We start from the raw sequence: 6,142 nt of genomic DNA on the forward strand, positions 1-6,142 counted from the left end.
GTCACCTTTCTGCTATGTATGTTGGAGTATATGGAGGTGAAAAAGATTAACTAATTCGGAATTTCTGTTTTGATTATACTCCCTTCTGGGAACTGTGACTAAATAGTAAATTCCCTTACTGGTTGGCTATGATTACTACTGGATATTTTGGATTTAAATTGGACTAAAAAACTGAGGAATTTAAGCTTGGGACTCTTTCTGTTACTGACCCCAGGTGGACAAAGAGGAAACCACAACTTGTTATTTTTATTTTGCTCTTCCTTTGGTTTTTGTATTTTTTGTATTTTCTGTATTTTTTGTATTTTTTCTCTTTTTTTCTGTATATGTGCCTTCGGGCTTGTCCTCTTCTTTTCTGCATATGTGACTTTGGGCTTAGGGCTGGCGGTGGTTTTCAAAAGCTGCCAAACCTTGCCAAAAGGACTTCTATAATTTTTTGTGTTGTATAGGTGGACTAATAGTGGATTAATTTTTGCTCCTTTTTTGTTCTCTTTTTTGGTGAGGATATTGGATATTCTGGGTATTTTTATCTCTATTAATCTTTATTTCCAAGTATATGAGGATCTAGCCTAATCGGTGGCAAGAAGATAAAGCATATGAGGATCTAGCCTAATTGGTGGCAAGAAGACAAAGCAAGAATCAGAGAGAAGTCTAATCCTTTCTTTATTGGCTCTCTTCTCCTCTTATAATACCCCACTTCGGGGAGTGCGATTGGAGTTTTAAAGGTTTAATCTCGACGGAAGGCCCCAAAGAAGCTCAGTCTAATTAGTGGCAAGAGACTGTAGTAGCGAACTTAAATTGGGACAATATACTAGAGAGACTATATTTGGAGATCATGCCACTATTTTTCCGATAGGGGCCTTGCAAAAAGATTGGCCTAATTGATAAAAAAGGGGGGAAAGGGAACAAAGGGAATAATAGAAAATTGCCAATGCAGGGCTAGAATAAGTTAGACGGGATTATATTTATATTGGGACTGTGCTTGGCTACTAAAGTTGAAATAACCTGGTCCGGGATCCTCTGAAAGTGCTAATATAACTAGAGACAATGTCTCACCAACAAAAGAAAGGAGGTAATGGGGGGACCCCAGCAGAGAGAAAGGGGTCGAAACAAGAATCAGATTTCAAATCAGAAATATTAAAAATGTTTGCAGATATTAGGCAAAGTGAAAAGAATTTAGAATCAAAATTAGAACAAGTAGATACAAAGATTGGAAAACTAGATAAGAAAATAGATGAGACGGTAAATGAACTGAAGGGGCAAATTAAAGAGGTGTGTAAGAGAACACATGTGTTGGAGGAAGGAATGAAGAGGACAAGATCGGAAGTGAAAGAACTGAAAAAGGAAGATGAAAAGATTAAGGTGGGGCTCTCAGAAATAAATAAAACACAGGAAGAGATGTGGGATGCGATTTCAATGAATGAATTACGGCAACGAGAAGTGAATTTAAGATTGAGGTCGGTACCAGAGACTCAGGGAGAGGATATTAAACAAAAACTAATAACAGAATTAGCTCAATGGCTGGAACTACAAAATGAAGAAATGGAAAATACAATACAAAATGCCTTCAGGATGAGAGTAAGAACGAATAAATCAAGGAAGGCCCCAGGAGATTGCCTCATAACCTTCAAGGACAGAGAAATGAGAAACCGGATTCTTCAGAGAAACAGAGAAAAAAGATTATATATAGGTGGCAGTTACATAATCATTTTTAAAGACATTCCAATTAGGCTGCTGAAACGAAGAAATCCATATAAATCAATGGTACAAATTCTTAAGAAGAACAATATTGAATTTAAATGGGAATATCCTGAAGGGATTTCTTTTGTCTACAAAAGTAAGAGGCACAGATTGACCAGGCCAGAGGAGATAGGCAAGTTTCAGAGAAAATATAAGGAATTGATGATAGAAGAAGAGGAGGACAAAGACAAGGGTGCACCAGTAGGAACCGGAGCCACCGGTGGGTTGGATGCAGACGAAAAGGAGAAGAAAGGGGAAAGGACGGATGAAGAAGAGGAGGAAGAAGAGGAAGGGGAAGAGGAAGAAGAAATAGAAGAAGAAACAGACAGATTGTAAAAAGTAATAAAAAACAACCTACGATTTATATTTATAATTAGGAAACATAATGGCGTTAAAAATATGGAATTGGAATATTAATGGGATGAACGAAAAAAAAAAAGGAACAAGGTGGAACAATATTTTAAAAAGAAAAATTTGGATATTATCTGTCTCCAAGAGACACATGTGGCAAGAAGACATAGGAAAATCTTGATCAACAAAAGACTTGGAAATGAATTTATATCATCCGATAAAGAAAAGAAAAGAGGAGTGGTTCTATATATTAAAAATAAATTCGAAGCCCAACAAATATTTAAGGATGAAGAAGGAAGAATTATCGCTGTACAGATCATTTGGCAAGGCGAAAAATTGCTAATAGTCGGGATCTATGCACCTAATGGAAATAAGGCTGATTTTTATAAAAAGCTGGAAGAAAAATTGTTTGAGTATATGGATCAAAAAATAATTATGATGGGAGATATGAACGGGGTAGTCTCAACAGAAATGGACAGGCTAAGAGATAAAGGGACGAAAGAAGGTAAATTACCTAAATCTTTTTTTGAAATGTCAAAAAACTGCAATTTGATTGATATTTGGAGGCTGAGACACCCACTTGAAAAACAATTCACGTTTTACTCAGAACCAAACCAGTCAATGTCCAGAATTGATCAAATTTGGATCTCCAATGATTTAACCCCAAGAATCATGCAAATTGAAATCCAGCCAAAAGTAATCTCAGATCACAACCCAATTGAATTGAAATTAAAAAGTTTTGAAGAAAGAACTTTTAGATGGAGAATGAACGACTACCTCTTAGATGATCAAAAAATTTTACAAGACGCGCAAAAGAAATTGACGGAGTATTTTGAAGATAACTGTAACAAAGGTACAAAGATGAGTATTGTATGGGACGCTAGCAAGGCGGTGATGAGAGGGTTCTTTATACAAAGGAACTCAATTAAAAGGAAGAATAGAGAAAAAGAAAAGAAGGAGATTTTAAAACAAATAATGGATAATGAGCAAAGACTAATCAAAAATCCAAACGATCCTAAAATCAAACAAAGTATTAAAGTGCTACAAACACAATTTGCTATGATAATAAATAAAGAGGTGGAGTGGAATATTAAAAAGCTAAGACAGAAAAATTTTGAATTTGCCAACAAATCCGGGAAATGGCTTGCTTGGCAAATTAAGAAGAGAAAAGAACTAAATACAATAAATAAAATTTCAATAGATGGAGAAGAGATAACCAACCCGAAAGGAATTAGAAAGGGATTTTTGGATTTCTACAAACAATTGTACAACAAGAAGGATAAAAATAATTTGAGAAAAATAGAGAGATATTTAAAGGAAAAAGAGGTGCAGAAGATCCCGACAGAAAAGAAAGAAAAGCTGAACACCCCAATAGACAACGATGAGATAATAGAGATTATAAAAGAGCTGAAAAAAGGGAAGGCCCCAGGACCAGATGGATTTACAGCAAGCTATTATAAAGAGTTAAGACAGACTTTGATGGCACCACTGAGGGAAGTAATGAATAATATTCTGAAAGAAAAGGAAATACCCGAGACATGGAAAGAAGCCTTCATAACCTTTATTCCAAAGCAAGATGCAGATCTAACACAAGTAAAGAACTACAGGCCAATTTCTTTGTTAAACACAGATTATAAAATCTTTACAGGAATACTAGCGAAAAGACTGAAAAAGGTTCTACAAGAAATTATTCATGATGACCAAGCGGGCTTCCTTCCAGGCAGACAGATGAGGGATAACGTCAGGAACATAGTTAATATTATAGAATACCTGACAGCCAGGAATGAGAAGCAGGCAATTCTGATGTTTGTAGACGCCGAAAAGGCTTTCGATAACATCTCATGGGACTTTATGTTAAAAAAATTAGAATACATGGAGGTGGGGGAGGACTTTTTCAATGGAATAAAGGCAATTTACACTGAACAAAGAGCAAAATTGATGGTGAATAGTGTAATTACGGAAGAGGTGGAAATATCGAAAGGTACTAGACAGGGATGTCCCCTCTCGCCTTTGCTGTTTATACTAGTTCTGGAGGTTCTTCTAAATTCAATTAGGAAAAATGAAATGATAAAAGGGGTATCAGTGGGCCAAAATAAATATAAAGTCAAAGCCTTTGCTGACGATTTGGTGTTAATGATGGAAGACCCGACGGAGAGCGTAAAAGAAGTGTTAAAGGAGATTGATCAATTTGGTAAAGTAGCAGGGTTTATATTAAACAAGAAAAAAACTAAAATCATGGTAAAAAATATGGTTCAAACACTGATAGAAGATCTGCAACAACAAACGGGTATTGAAGTGGCGAAAAAAGTAAAATATTTGGGAATATGGATGACTCCAAAAAATATTGATTTGTTTCAGAATAATTATATACCTGTGTGGAATGGAATTAAGAAAGACCTAGAGGTGTGGGGAAGACTAAAACTATCCTTCTGGGGGAGAATTTCAATGATTAAGATGTGTGTACTCCCAAAAATGTTATTTTTATTTCAGATGATTCCAATACTTAAGGGCACAAGGATATTCAAAGAGTGGCAAAGAGGAATCTCAAGATATATCTGGCAGGGCAAAAAACCGAGAATCCAATATAAATTACTAACGGACGCAAGAGAAAGAGGAGGTTTTGCCCTGCCAGATTTGAAATTATACTATGAGGCCTCATGCCTTTGCTGGATAAAAGATTGGATAAAATTAAAGAACACAAAATTGCTAGACCTAGAGGGATTTGATAACAGATTTGGGTGGCACGCGTATCTATGGCGGGAGAAGAAAAAGGGCCACAAAACTTTTGGAGACCACATCTTTAGGAATCCGTTAAAGGAAGTATGGGAGAGATATAAAAATTTATTGGAACCAAGGATCCCACACTGGTTGTCTCCACTAGAGGTTATGTGTGTTAAAAAAACCAATATGAGAGGTAACTGGATTACCTATGGAGACCTAGTGGTTAAGGATGGAGAAAAATGGAGATTGAAGCCATATGAACAAGTGAAAGAATATGTGTTTGATTGGTTTAATTATTATCAAATAAATGATATGTTTAAAAAAGATTTGAAAGAAAAGGGGTATATAGGGAAAGATTCAAGATTCCAAACGGAAATAGTAAACAACGACAGTAAAACAATTTCAAAAATGTACAAAATGCTATTGGAATGGTACACGATGGATGAGGAAGTTAAGTCGGTAATGATCCACTGGGCTAGGGACTTTGGGTACAATATATACCAGGAAGATTGGGCGAAAATATGGAATAACAACTTGAAGTTTACAGCATGCACCACACTAAAAGAAAACACGATGAAAATGGTATACAGATGGTATATCACACCAGTGAAATTAGCAAAGATGTTTAAAACTAACAACAAGTGCTGGAAATGTAAAGAGAAGGAGGGAACCTTTATTCATATGTGGTGGGAGTGTAAAAAAGTGAAAGGGTTCTGGGAGAGAGTATATAATGAATTAAAGAAGATGTTAAAATACTGTTTTGTAAAGAGACCAGAAACTTTCCTTTTAGGAATAATGAGGAATGAAATCAATAAAAAGGACTGTAAACTTTTCCAGTACGCGATAACAGCAGCGAGAGTATTGATGGCCCAGAGGTGGAAACAAGAAGAATTACCGACTTTGGAGGAGTGGAGGATGAAATTAACAGATTACGCAGAATTGGATAAATTAACTGGGAAAATTAGATACCAACGAGCCCATAAATTCATTGAGGACTGGAAAAATTTTTCGGAGTATTTGAAAGGCGTATGTGAGGAACAAACAACGCTAGTAGGTTTTAAAGAAGTTTTGTGAGTAAGATAAGGAATATTGCAAAAATGTAAACAAATTTGTTAAGATATTTATTTATGTATTTACTTGTTTACTTTAAAAGAAAAAGGAAAAAAAGGAAAGGAAAAATGGTGATACGGAACTTGAGAAATGCGTAGAAAATTTTTTTATCACGGATGATTGGCAGAGAAGTTGTGGGAAGTCCATATGAAAAAACTGTAAATATGTGAATGGGAAATTTGTACGACTATATATATTTACATAAAATTTGAATAAAAATGAA

This window comes from Podarcis tiliguerta, assembly GCF_965153285.1.
Source record: "Podarcis tiliguerta genome assembly, chromosome: W".
Classification (NCBI taxonomy): domain Eukaryota; kingdom Metazoa; phylum Chordata; class Lepidosauria; order Squamata; family Lacertidae; genus Podarcis; species Podarcis tiliguerta.